The 15,380-nt window shown below is 36.5% G+C and overlaps 1 pseudogene; it reads left to right on the top strand.

The window, feature by feature from the left end:
• Positions 1-7,786, top strand: part of LOC132223529 (metaxin-2-like) — a 29,933-nt pseudogene extending 22,147 nt beyond the window's left edge.
• The last annotated feature ends 7,594 nt before the right edge of the window (positions 7,787-15,380 follow it).

The following is a 15,380-nucleotide window of genomic DNA, read 5'->3' as shown; positions in this document are numbered from 1 at the left end:
AACCGCCCTAAGAGCAACCACAGACCAAGGAGCCACTGCCACCAAGGGAGCAACCACTGAATGACTCAACATCTAGATATGTCAATGAGATCAAACATGGGTAGACAAAGAAACCCCGAAAGGAAAGAGAAGGAGGACTCTCCAGAAAAGCAGCTAAATAATACAGAGACATGCAACTTGACAGAAAAAGAATTCAGAATAAGGGTCCTAGAGTGCATAAATCGGATGGAGGAAAAAATCGACAACCTCTGCAAGAAGCAAGAAGAAACAGATGAAAAAATCAATAACATATGGAAGAAGCTAGAAGAAACAGATGAAAAAATCAACAACTTAAGTAAGACCCAAGAAGAAATGAAGAGTGATATAGCTGCAATGAAAAACACCATTGAAAGTATCAACAGTAGACTAGGAGAAGCGGAGGACCGAATTAGTGAATTAGAAGACAAGGAAGCAAAACACACCCAAAATGTACTGCAATTGGAGAAAAAAATTAAAAGACAGGAGGAGAGCCTAACGGAGCTTTGGGACAACATGAAACGAAACAACATACGAATAATAGGGGTACCAGAACAACAGAAAGATGAACAAGGATTAGAAAACCTACTCGAAGAAATAATATCAGAAAACTTCCCTGAGGTGGGGAAGAAAAAAGACACACAAGCCCAGAGAGTCCCAAACAAGGTGATACCAAAAAGACCCACACCAAGACACATCATAATTACCATGGCAAATGTTCAGGACAAAGAGAAAATCTTACAGGCCATAAGAGAGAGACGGAAAGTTACATACAAGGGAACTCCCATTAGATTGTCAAATGATTTCTCAACAGAAACACATCAGGCCAGAAAAGAATGGACAGAAATTTACAAAGTGATGCAAAGCAAAGGACTGAATCCAAGAATACTGTATCCAGCAAGGCTATCATTCAAACTTGAAGGGGAAATAAGAAGCTTTACAGACAAAAAAAGGCTAAGGGAGTTTATCACCACCAAGCCAGCAATGCAAGAAATGCTAAAGGGACTGGTGTAAAAAGAAGAACTAAAAAGCCCAGAAAGAAAACAGCCACACACACACACAAAAAAAAATAGAAATGGCTACAAACAAGTACCTTTCAATAATAACTTTAAACGTAAATGGACTAAATGGTCCAATCAAAAGACATTGAGTGGCTGAATGGATAAGAAAACATGACCCATATATTTGCTGTCTACAAGAGACCCACCTCATTAGAAGGGACTCACACAGACTGAAAGTGAAAGGATGGAAAAATATCTTTCAGGCAAATGGAAATGAAAAAAAAAGCTGGGGTAGCAATACTTATATCAGACAAAATAGACCTCAAAGTGAAGGCCATAACAAGAGATAAGAAATGCCACTTCATAATACTAAAGGGATCAATACAACAAGAAGATATAACCCTGGTAAACATATATGCACCCAATGCAGGAGCACCCAAATTCATGAAAAAACTCCTGGAAGATATCAAAGGAGAGATCGACAACAATACAATCATAGTAGGGGACTTTAATACACCACTGACATCACTGGATAAATCCGCTAGACAAAAACTCAGCAAAGAAACAGCAATCCTAAATTACTCACTAGATCAGATGGACTTAATTGACATCTTCAGAACACTTCACTCCAAAGACACAAAATATACGTTCTTCTCAAGTGCTCATGGGACATCTTCAAAAATAGACCACATATTGGGTCACAAAGTCTCCCCAAATTCAAGAAGATTGCAATCATACCAAGCATCTTCTCAGACCACAAGACCTTAATATTAGAAATAAACTACAATATAAACAACTCAAAATACTCAAACACTTGGAAGCTGAATAGCACTCTATTAAATATACATTGGGTTACCAATGCGATCAAAGAAGAAATTAAAAATATCCTGGAAACTAATGACAATGAAAAAACAACAATCCAAAAGCTATGGGACGCAATGAAAGCAGTCCTGAGAGGGAAGTTTATAGCTCTACAGGCCTATCTCAACAAACAAGAAAAAATGGTAGTAAATCATCGAAATGTGCAGCTCAAAGAATTAGAAGGAGAGCAACAAGAAAATCCCAGAATGAGCAGAAGGAAGGAGATAATAAAGATTAGAGCAGAAATAAATGACTTAGAGACCAAAAAAACAATACAGAAAATCAATGAAAGAAAGAGCTGGTTCTTTGAAAGGATAAACAAGATTGAAAAACCTCTAGCCAGGCTCACGAAGAAGCAAAGAGAAAGGACCCAAATCAACAAAATCAGAAATGATAGAGGCGAAATAACAACAGATCCCACAGAAATACAAATGATTGTTAAAAAATACTATGGACAGCTCTACTCCAACAAACTAGACAACAGGGAAGAAATGGACATATTCAAAGAAAAATACAACATTGCAAAACTCAATCATGAAGAATCTAAAAATCTCAATAGGCCAATAACTATGGAAGACATTGAAGCACTCATCAAAAAGCTTCCATCAAACAAAAGCCCAGGACCAGACGGCTTCACAGGGGAGTTTTACCAAACATTCAAGGAAGAACTAAAACCTGTCCTCCTCAGACTACTACAAAAAATCCATGAGGAAAGAACACTTCCAAGCTCATTCTATGAAGCCAGCATCACCCTAATACCAAAACCAGGTAAAGACAACACAATGAAAGAGAATTACAGGCCAATATCCCTCATGAACATAGATGCCAAAATCCTAAACAAAATCTTAGCATATCGGATCCAGCAGTACATCAGAAAGATCATACACCATGACCAAGTAGGATTTATCCCAGGGATGCAAGGATGGTACAATATCCACAAATCAATAAACATGATACATCACATAAACAAACTGAAAGAAAAAAAACACATACTCATATCTATTGATGCAGAAAAAGCATTTGACAAAATTCAACACCCATTTTTGATAAAAACTCTCAGCAAGGTGTGAATTGAAGGATCATACCTCAACATAATAAAAGCCATATATGACAAACCCCAGCCAACATCATACTCAATGGACAAAAACTAACACCATTTGCCCTAAGAACAGGAACAAGACAGGGATGCCCACTCTCACCACTCCTGTTCAACATAGTACTGGAAGTGTTAGCCATTGCAATTAGACAAGAAGAAGAAATAAAAATGGCATCCAAATTGGAAAAGAAGAAGTAAAACTGTCCTTATTTGTAGATGACATGATATTATACTTAAAAAACCCTAAAGACTCCATCAATAAACTATTAGACTTAAAAAAAGAATTCAGCAATGTAGCAGGGTACAAAATTAACGCCAAGAAATCTATGGCATTTCTATACACCAATAGTGAATGTGCAGAAAGAGAGACTAAAAAAGCAATCTCATTTACCATCGCACCAAAAAAATTAAGCTACCTAGGAGTAAACTTAACTAAAGTGGTAAAAGACCTCTTCTCAGAAAACTACAGGACGATGAAAAAAGAGATAGAGGAAGACATAAAGAGATGGAAGAACATACCATGTTCTTGGATTGGTAGAATCAACATCATTCAAATGTCCATACTGCCCAAAGCAATCTATAAATTCAATGCACTTCCCATTAAAATACCAATGGCATATTTCACAGACCTAGAACGTACTCTCCAAAAATTCATCTGGAATAAAAAACAACCCCGAATAGCTGCAGTGATCCTGAGAAAGAACAAAGTAGGTGGGATCTCAATGCCAGATATCAAGCTGTATTACAAAGCCACTATTCTCAAAACTGCCTGGTACTGGCACAAGAACAGACATATAGATCAATGGAATAGAATAGAAGCCCAGAAATCAGCCCCAACCAATACGCTCAATTAATATTTGACAAAGGAGGCAAGAACATACAATGGAGTCAAGATAGTCTCTTCAATAAATGGTGTTGGGAAAATTGGTCAGATACATGCAAGAAAATGAAACTAGACCACCAACTTACACCATACACAAAAATAAACTCAAAATGGATAAAGGACTTAAATATATGACGGGAAACCATACAAATACTAGAAGAATCCAAAGGCAACAAAATCTCAGACATATGCGGAAGCAATTTCTTCACCGATACAACTCCTAGGTCATTGGAAACTAAAGAGAAAATAAACAAATGGGACTGCATCAAAATAAAAAGCTTCTGCACAGCAAAAGAAACCATCAACTAAACAACAAGAAAACCCACTGAGTGGGAAAACATATTTGCCAATGTCATATCAGATAAGGGCCTAATCTCCAAAATTTATAGGGAACTCATACAACTTAACAAAAGGAAGATAAACAATCCAATCAAAAAATGGGCAAAGGATCTAAATAGACACCTTTCAAAAGAGTACATTCAGAAAGCCAAGAGACATATGAAAACATGCTCAAAGTCACTAATCATCTGAGAGATGCAAATCAAAACAACAATGAGGTACCATCTCACACCTGTCAGACTGGCTATCATCAACAAATCAACAAACAACAAGTGCTGGAGAGGATGTGGAGAAAAAGGAACCCTTGTGCACTGCTGGTGGGAAGGCAGACTGGTGTAGCCACTATGGAAGACATTATGGAGTTTCCTCAAAAAACTAAAAATGGAACTCCCATTTGATACTGTGATCCCACTTCTAGGAATATATCCCAAGAAACCAGAAACACCAGTCAGAAAGGATATATGCACTACTATGTTCATAGCAGCACAATTCACCATAGCTAAGATCTGGAAACAGCCTAAGTGCCCATCAGTAGATGAATGGATTAGAAAACTGTGGTATATCTACACGATGGAATACTATGCTGCTGTAAAAAAAGAACTAACTCTTACCCTTTGTAACTGCATGGATGGAACTGGAGAGCATTATGCTAAGTGAAATAAGCCAGTCAATGAAGGAAAAATACCACATATCTCACTCATTCATGGATAATAAAGACCATTATAAACTTACGAACAATAATAGATACAGAGGCAGAGCTGTCTCAAACAGATTGTCAAACTGAAGCACGAAGGCCGGGGAGGGTTGGGGGGCAGGAGGGAGGGGGGTAAGAGATCAATCGAAGGACTTGTATGCATGCATATAAGCATAACCAATGGACATAAGACACTGGGGCATAGAGGAGGCCAGTGGATTGTCAAGGGCAGGGAAAAAAAAAAGGGACACATATGTAATACCCTTTGTAATACTTTAAGCAATAAAAAAATAAATAAATAAATAAAATCTTAGTTAAGGACTGATAAAATACTATGACAGTGGAACCAATCTAAGGTCAGGAAGGTAAAATCAATGAATGAGCACCAGAAGTTCCTGGCCTAACCTGGAGGTAATCTCACTCAGACCTTCATGATGGGCTTTGTAAGTCCCAGTGTCAGCATGGGCCAGGCCTGTTAGCTGCCAGGAGCCGCTGGGGTTGTGGAGGAGAACAGGACGCTGAGGGTCACAAGGAGCAGGAACCACGGACACAGGGCCGCCCCGCTGACGTGTCTCTAGTCGTGGAAGCCTTCGTTTCACAGGTCACAGCTACAGAGCCTTTCCTAAAAATCCTACAGTACCATCAGCAATGAAAGGGGAACAAATTTTGCTTTCTGACAATACAGCTTCTCTTGCTATGCAGCACTTTTTGCAAATGTGTAATCTGCCTATCAAATTGTTTTTTAAGGCAAATGCAGACTATATGTCCCATCTGGTAAAGGAACTTTTATTCATGTAGAAATTCAAATAGTATCAGAACTTGGGTCAAAAGTCCAATTTGTTAAAGCCAAGGGCCATTCTGTTAGTGATGGGATTGGATGAAGTCCAAAAAAGCAGAAATTCAAGCCTTCATGGAATTAGTCAGGAATATGCTGTTGACTGCAGAGTTGTGCCTTCAGTGGTATGATGAAGCTACAGTAGGGGAGATCCCACATGCTAGATTTGGATCTGCTTAGCTTGGCCTCTGAATCATATTTTGACCTATCAAAATAGTTTTTTGTTTTTAAACAGCATCTTCTTTATTTTGCATACTTTAATTTCAGAACAAAATAAAAAAAAAAGACAATAAATAAAAAATCCAAAACTATGTCAAATATGAGAAGAGAGGGCTTGAGGCCACTGTAACCTGCCTTAGGAAAAGACAGGAGAGGGGAAAAGCCACTAAACATCAGAGGAAACCAGGTGGGCTAGGGCCACGCAGGGCTGCTGAGGGAGCCATGAAGACTACACAGAGGACACAAGGTCTGCTGGTAGAAACTCCTAGTCTACTTCTTCCATGCGAGAGGCATCCTCATCACCCTCAAGGGGTTGGATCTCATCAGGAACAACAACATTGGGTTCTTCTGCTGTCACTTCATCTTCATCAATGCCTAGGCCTAGCTTGATCATGCGGTAGATGCAGTTGGAGTGGGTCTGGGGATCCTCAAGTGAAAAGGCAGAAGAGAGCAGTGCAGTTTCAAACAGCAACACCACAAGGTCCTTGACAGCTTTGTCATTCTTGTCTGCCTCTGCCTTCTGGCGCAGAGTCTCCACAATGGGGTGGTCAGGGTTGATCTCCAGGTGCTTTTTGGCCATCATTTAGCCCATTGTAGAGTTATCCCTAAATTCCTGGGCTTACATGATACATTCCATGTTAACTGTCCAGCTGTAGGTGCTGGTCACAATGCAGCAGGGTGAAGACACAAGCCTATTGGAGATTGTCACCTTCTCAACCTTCTTATCCAAGATTTCTTTCATAAGTTTGCAGAGGTTCTCAAATTTGGCCTTGCTCTCTTCCATTTTCTTTTTCTCCTCTTCATCCTCAGGTAGCTCCAGGACCTCCTTGGTAACTGAGACCAAGCTTTTTCCATCAAACTCCTTGAGCTGCTGCACACAGTACTCATCGATAGGCTCTGTCATATATACTACCTCGAAGCCCCGCTTCCACACTCGCTCCACAAAAGCAGAGTTAGCAACTTGCTCTTTGCTCTCACCAGTGATATAATAGATGGATTTCTGGGTCTCCTTCATGCGAGAGACATATTCTGAGAGAGAGGTCAGTTCATTTCCAGACTGGGAGGTGTAATAGCACAAAAGCTCAGAAAGGCGTCGCGGATTAGTCGAGTCCTCATGGGTTCCAAGCTTTAGGTTTTTAGAGAACGCCTCATAGAATTTCTTATAGTTCTCCTTATCTTCCGCCAGCTCAGGGAAGAGCTCAACGCACTTCTTAACAATATTTTTACGAATGACCTTCAAGATTTTACTCTTCTGGAGCAATTCTCGGGAAATGTTCAGGGGCATGTCCTCAGAGTCAACCACACCTCGGATAAAGTTGAGATACTCTGGTATCAGCTCATCACAGCTGTCCATTATGAACACACGGCAGATATAGAGTTTGATGTTCTTCTTCTTGTTCTCAAAGATGTCAAAGGGAGCCCGACAGGGGATGAACAGCAATGCCCTGAATTCCAGTTGACCTTCTACAGAGAATTGCTTGACTGCCAAGTGGTCTTCCCAGTCATTGGTAAGACTCTTATAGAACTCTCCATATTCCTCCTGGGTGATGTAAGATGAAAGCTATTGGATGGGGTAACAAGACTTTGGACCATGTTTTAGAAGGTGTTGACTAGTACTGTCAAGCTTTCTCAAAGACTGAGAACACAACCATATTCCTTCAAAAAGCAGCCCTACTGAACTAGATGCACTGGTATTTGGCCATCTGTACACCATTCTTCCCACACTGATGAACTTTCTGAGGAGGTGAAAAACTATAGCAACCTTCTTGCTTTTTGTAGAAGAATTGAACAGCACTGTTTTGAAGATCATAGTAAAAGCATCTCATCTATCAGCTTATCTTAGAGTTATGTGTTCGTTTAGTTATTATTTTTAAACATGTTAACTTTGGGAATATGTGTTGTTTGAATGATATGATGATGATGGTATCAGAATTTTAAAATAAAACACTGCTTTCTGAAACCTCAAAACAAATTACATAATGCACTTTATAGATGTATTTTATACTGTTTATGCACATATTGAAATAATTCTGAATGACTGAATTTGATATGTTATACTCTATATCTTGATTTTTTTTGTTGTTTTCTTAAAACTTGTATGCATGTAAAAATAAACCTTAAACAACTGTTAAAAATAAAAATAAAATAAATGAATAAACCTGGCTACATATGAGACAGTATGGTGTGGTAAAGTATATATGACAAACTTGAAAATATGATATACCGAAAGACAGTAAAATATTTTTTTTTAAAATGCTGAATAAGATGAACAAAATATGTCTGCTGGAGGCCCACACTTGAAACTACTGCCTGCATTCAATTGTGTTGGTTTGTTTGCCAGTATGACAGAATGCAGCTCCCTGGGATTCAACACATAATTAACAAATAGTCCTTGGGTATTATTATGAGGTGACCCTTTCTGAGTATTTTTAACATCTGTCCTTACAAAAATCTTTCTAATTTTCTCAGTAAGACACAGTCACTCTCTTCTCTGTGCCCCTAAGATGATTTGTGTATATTTATTTTATGGCATCTATCATCTTATGCTGTAATGGTTTGTTGGAATGTCTTTCTCCTTCACTGGACCATGAGCACCGTAATGCCAAAGGCTAGTGCTTATTCTACTGTGAAAGCTCAACACCCAGGATTTTATTTGTATTCACATATTTGTCTTTCATGAATGTTCAGCTTCTTCTTGGGTATAAATACTAAAGAAGGAGGAGATGCAGATTTTAGATTTTATTTTTACTATATTTTGAAAGCATAAATTTAATACAAAGGAGGTTGAGCATTTCTCAGGGAATATTTCAACTGTAGCTTGATGAAATTGCTCTGCTTTCGACCAGGGATTTAGATGTTTATTTTTTAAATTTTTTATTAATCCTCACCCCAGGATAGTTTTCCATTGATTTTTAGAGAGTGGAAGGGAGGGGGAGAGACAGAGAGGGACATTGGTGTGAGAGAGACACATCAGTTAGTTGCCTCCCACACACACCTTACCTGGCCAGGGATCTAGCCTGCAACTGAGGTACATGCCCTTTACTGGAATTGAACCTGGGACCATTCAGTCCATGGGCCGATACTCTATCCACTGAGCCAAACCAGCTAGGGTAGGATGCACATGTTTAAAGAAAAAAAAATATGGAATCAGAATTCTAAAGCTGACAAATAGTATGGAAGATTCAGAGGCACATTTGTGGTATTTGAAAGAAATACTCATCAATCAAAAAAGTTTTTGGCATAACACCATTATTTCATCATAGATATATGGTAAGGAATTAGATTTCAGTAAAATTCATATTAGTTAAATCTAATATATTTCTGAGGGTACAGTAGACTGTTTGAAAAGATTTAGGAAATGGGTAACTTGTTGAACACTCAGATCATACCTCCTGAATGGAGTACTCATTTCAATAGTAATAATATTCTGACATTTTACCTGTATCCAAAAGTTAAACTGTTGCAGTGTTATCATCTCTGTGATTAATTATGCTTAATTATTTAATATAATATTAAAAGAATTTATGTAACATGTATGTTAGGACTCTTTTTTTCTAAAATATGACATTTTTAAGGCAATCTAATTAGTTACCACTAAAAAAAGGGCATGATTTTCTCATAGACTATTATTTGCCTTGCATATAAATCCTATGAATCACTAGTCCAGGATGAAAGAACTGTTGGAGCTGAAAATGACAGTAGTAAATTTAGACTTTAGAACTCACAAAATCATTCTTGAGAGGGGACAAAGGAATGGCTTTCGACACTGTAACATTAGGTAGTGATTCCCTGTAGTTCCTATTATGTATTGAACACCTTCTAGTTGATTAACTCTTTAGGTTTTTACTGTATATATATATATATATATATATATATATATATATATATATATATATATATATTATTGAAAGCAACATTAGAAACACTTTTTAAAAGTCTTAAATTGTGTTTTCACCATTACTAGTTGTATTTTCTTTTTCTGTTATATATTCACATTCTAGTCATGTTTATATTTACCACAGAGTGTGATTTGTCTCAAAACCTGACTATTATTTTTCTCCTCTTTAAGCCCTCTAAAGTAAACATATAAAAATGTAGCTAAGTTCTCTCTTCCTAAATAATCATGCCTAAATTTAAAAAAATTAAAATACACTAAGAATACAATTTCTGTTTCATAAAAGAAGGTTACTGCCACAATATAAGCAAACATTTATCTTAATCCACCCAATGCTGTCTAGAACATATCCCAAGTCTCTGTTAAAGTAATCATTTCTAAACAATGTTCCTGCCCTAGCCGGTTTGGCTCAGTGGATAGAGTGTCAGCCTGCGGAGTGAAGAGTCCCAGGTTCCTTTCCAGCCAAGGGCACATGTCCGGGTTGTGGGCTCAACCCCCAGTAGGGGGCGTGCAGGAGGCAGCCAATCAATGATTCTCTCTCATCATTGATCTCTCTCTCCCTCTCCCTTCCTCTCTGAAATCAATAAAGAAATATATTAAAAATAAATAAATAAACAATGTTCCTGAATTTGTGGTCAGTGAAAACTGGAAAGAAAGCAAAAAACAAGACTGCTGACACAGCTGATTCTCATAGCCACTTGGCCTGGAGGTCAAAACCTCCCTGGAATCAGCTACAACAATCAAGATTTAACTATAAGTCTGCGAACAAAGACCACTAGGGGGTGCACCAAGGAAGCATAACAAAATGCGGAGACAAAGAAACAGGACAAAATTGTCAATGGAAGATATAGAGTTTAGAACCACACTTTTAAGGTCTCTCAAGAACTGTTTAGAAGCTGCCGATAAACTTAATGAGATCTACACGAAAACTAATAAGACCCTCGATCTTATATTGGGGAACCAACTAGAAATTAAGCATACACGGACTGAAATAACGAATATTATACAGACGCCCGACAGCAGACCAGAGGAGCGCAAGAATCAAGTCAATGATTTGAAATGCGAGGAAGCAAAAAACATCCAACCGGAAAAGCAAAATGAAAAAAGAATCCAAAAATGCGAGGATAGTGTAAGGAGCCTCTGGGACAGCTTCAAGCGTACCAACATCAGAATTATAGGGGTGCCAGAAGATGAGAGAGAGCAAGATATTGAAAACCTATTTGAAGAAATAATGACAGAAAACTTCCCCCACCTGGTGAAAGAAATGGACTTACAGGTCCAAGAAGCGCGGAGAACCCCAAACAAAAGGAATCCAAAGAGGACCACACCAAGACACATCATCATTAAAATGCCAAGAGCAAAAGATAAAGAGAGAATCTTAAAAACAGCAAGAGAAAGAAACTCAGTTACTTACAAGGGAATACCCATACGACTGTCAGCTGATTTCTCAACAGAAACTTTGCAGGCCAGAAGGGAGTGGCAAGAAATATTCAAAGTGATGAATACCAAGAACCTACAACCAAGATTACTTTATCCAGCAAAGCTATCATTCAGAATTGAAGGTCAGATAAAGAGCTTCACAGATAAGGAAAAGCTAAAGGAGTTCATCACCACCAAACCAGGATGATATGAAATGCTGAAAGGTATCCTTTAAGAAGAGGAAGAGGAAGAAAAAGGTAAAGATACAAATTATGAACAAATATGCATCTATCAACAAGTGAATCTAAGAATCAAGTGAATAAATAATCTGATGAACAGAATGAACTGGTGATTATAATAGAATCAGGGACATAGAAAGGGAATGGACTGACTATTCTTGGGGGGGAAAGGGGTGTGGGAGATGTGGGAAGAGACTGGACAAAAATCGTGCACGTATGGATGAGGACAGTGGGTGGGGAGTGAGGGCGGAGGGTGGGGCAGGAACTGGGAGGAGGGGAGTTATGGGGGGGAAAAAAAGAGGAACAAATGTAATAATCTGAACAATAAAGATTTAATTTAAAAAAAAGCAAAAAACAAAATATGCAAAGATTAGAATAGGAAAGAAGTTATTATTATACTATGTAGATATTTTAAATTCAGAAAATTAAAAAATCCAATTAAAATATTAAAAGTAATTTTAATATTACTTTTAATATTATGGTAATATTTTTTTCCTTTTAATCTTTATTTTTGAAAGTATTACTTAGGTCTTCCTTTTTCCCCCATTAATCTCTTCCAGCCTGGTCCAGTCCCCTCCCCCCAACCTCACCACCCCATTGTCTGTGTCCATGGGTTATGCATATATGCATACAAGTTCATTGGTTGATCTCTTACCACCCACCCTTCCCTCACTTCCCTCTAAGGTTTAACAGTCTGTTTATGCTTCTATGACTCTGGGTCTATTTTTGATCATCAGTGTATTTGGTTCATTAGATTCCACAAATGAGTGAGATCATGTGATACTTACCTTTCTCTGACTGGCTTATTTCGCTCAGCATAATACTCTCCAGACCCATTAGTTTTCTTTTTAAAAATCTTCCTCGTTTTCCACCATCTCAGTAAATACCACTAACACCTACTTAGTTACTAAAAATACAAATCTTGCTATTCCTTTTCCTCCGTTCCCTCCCCAGAATATCCATCCCACCAATAAATCTTGATAGTTCTTTCTCCAACATGTATTATAGTAGAAGTTTTTAAAACTTATCTCCACTTAACCAACTTGCCAAATTACTGGCTACCCTTTATTCACACTGTAGATAATTTTGACTATAAATAAGTTGTTTTTAGTGACATCTATGTCAAATTTTTAGAAAAACTCCACAGATACATGTCTCTACAAACGATATTGAAACATATAATGTTACTAACCAATGTCACAACAATAATTTAATAAAAAATAAAGATAAATGATATTCAGTTAGAGAGATGACTACGATTATAAATAATTAAGAAAAGTTTCTAAATTTGTACATGAATTCTGCACTTTCACTACAGGGGTGATCACAATGATTTATATAAAATGATACTTGTTATAATAATGTCTATTTTTATTATTTAAATAAGATATTTTAGTTATTTAAATAATAAAATATTTCAACTATATAGGAAACTAAAGGGAGTAATATAATCAAAACTTATGTAATCATCACTTCTATGAGATAAATGCTAATATTTTGTCATATTTGCTTTAAATAATAAAAAATAAAAAATAAGCTAAAATCCACCCCTCCTATCTGCTTTCCTTTCTCTTTCAGTAAGGTAACCACTGTACTGAATTTAGCATTTATAGTTGTTTTTCTTTCATCAAACATGTATATATCCAGAAACATTATATAACATTGATTTGCAGGCTTAAAATTTGAAAGCAAATGACAACATACCACAACTTATTCTACAACTTTCTTTTTATGTTTCTGAGATTTAACTATGTGAGTCAACTAATTTTAAATGATGTCTGGAGACTCATTTTAATAATATACCACAATTTATCTATTTTCCTATTGATTATTTGTTTCTAATTTGTCCCTATAAAAAAATGCTACTATGAATATAGTTGCTGACCTTTTCCTTTTTGAAATGTCCTTTTGATGTTTTTGATACTTATAATCCCTTCAAAATTATTAATGGTTTCTTTTCATTCTGTTGTACTGAATTCACCACTACTCAGACTGAAAATGATGGGACTCAGTCCTTGGATACCTTTTCTTTTTCTGGGCTTAGTCTTGGGACATTTTTCCCTCTATATATTTTTTCTCCCTAGACATTCTCATTAATTTAGATAACTGTATATATTCATAAAGTGATTATTACTATGTGGGCCTCTCTATTCAAAATCTGCCATCTGAGCTCAGACCTGAATAAGCATAGGCTTATTGGGCATGTCTACTTGCATGACTGATAGCCAGCTCAGAATTAGCAGGCTAAGAGGAAACTATGGATTCCTTCTCACCAAATAAGAAAAAAAAATTCTTTCACAATCTCCACCATCTCAATAATACCAACATCCACTTAGTTACTAAAGGAAGAAATCTTCGAGTCATCATTGACCTTTCCTTTTCCTCTGTTCTCTCCCCAGAGCATCCATTCCTCCAGTAAATCTTATCAGTTCTATTTCCACTATGTGTCTTACATCTGCCCTGCTTGCTCCATCATTACTGTTACCATCTTAATCTATCAATGTTATCACACTCACAATTGTTTCCTAACTGACATCTTTGCCATAAAATATTATTAATTATTTTGTTATATTTATCTTCACATATAAGTGCAATCCATTAAAGAAGAAACATTGTAGGGGTTTAATAATATTTTTGTATTTTCAAATGAATGAATTTGGTTTTTAGAGGAAAATATTAATATACTGAATTTCATAATGCTTTGTCTCAGGTAATATGAACTTTGGTCTTGAAACTTGGAAGTTAACATTGGGCACTTTGGGTCCTTGGAATTAGGCAAGTTACTTCAGGTGAGGAGTGCTTTTGGAATTTCTCCTATCATTTTTGTTTCAGAGAATAAGGCTAACTTTATATGAATAATATGTCCGAGGATTTGCTTTAGATTTTAATAGTTTCCGAGCTCTTTGAGGAAGGTTGAATTCAAGCCTTTCTTCTAATCTTTGGAAACAAGTCTATTTCTCTAAGTAGGGGTTATTTAATACATTTTGTATTATTTTTCCTTTTGGCACTCTGGTGAAGCTTGTGGAATTCTCATCAGTGTGATGCTTTAAAATGCATAAAAATTAAACAGAATTAGAAAATAAATCAATTATATTGAAATGCAATTGTGAAATATTTTTAAATTTATGATACAACTGTGATACAAGAATATATATCCTTTTGTTGTTAACCCATTGAATAACAAAGTCAAGTAACTAACATAAATTTGGGGTAATGACGTGTATAAATGACATTTCATGATATTTCATGCAACAACAGCAATGCAATCTGAATATATCTGTTATTGCTATTGGTGATAAAGTCAGAGGACTACTACTCCTGTGATTTGTTGTTTACATCCACATTTTAGGGAGATGCTAAAGCTTAAGTTAGTGAAAGAATATAATTTTTTTCTATTCAAGTTCACATATGTTTGAATTTCCTTATATTAAAAAACCATCTTCAGAGATCTACAAAATTAGCTCCCAGAAGACTGACTCAGCCACATCTCTGCTGGTGACAGGACTAATATCCACATGAGAAAAGAGAGAAATCAGCCTCAATATATTGCTTTTAATTGCTTTCATAGAAGATAATCTATAGAGAAATGAAAAAAAGACATTGTGACACAAATGTTGTGATGGAATCTCTCTGACTTTCAATACAGTATCAGTTTTATTTCCTTGAGGATGGGAAAGCTATAGTAAGCAGGAAACCTTTACATTAGAAATGAGAGGTAATCAAATTCTTAATCAAACTAACTTCCTACTTTCCCAGAAATACTAATTACATGCAAGGATGCAAACAACATGGAGTTGTAATAAAATTCTATATTCAATTCAAAGAACAAGTGTTCTAATTTCTAGCAATCTATATATCAAGAAGATTTTTCTTAAAAAAATCAG

This window comes from Myotis daubentonii, chromosome X (assembly GCF_963259705.1).
Source record: "Myotis daubentonii chromosome X, mMyoDau2.1, whole genome shotgun sequence".
Classification (NCBI taxonomy): Eukaryota; Metazoa; Chordata; class Mammalia; order Chiroptera; family Vespertilionidae; genus Myotis; species Myotis daubentonii.
The sequence above is the reverse complement of the archived record's forward strand: the minus strand, read 5'-3'. Positions and strand labels throughout refer to the sequence as shown.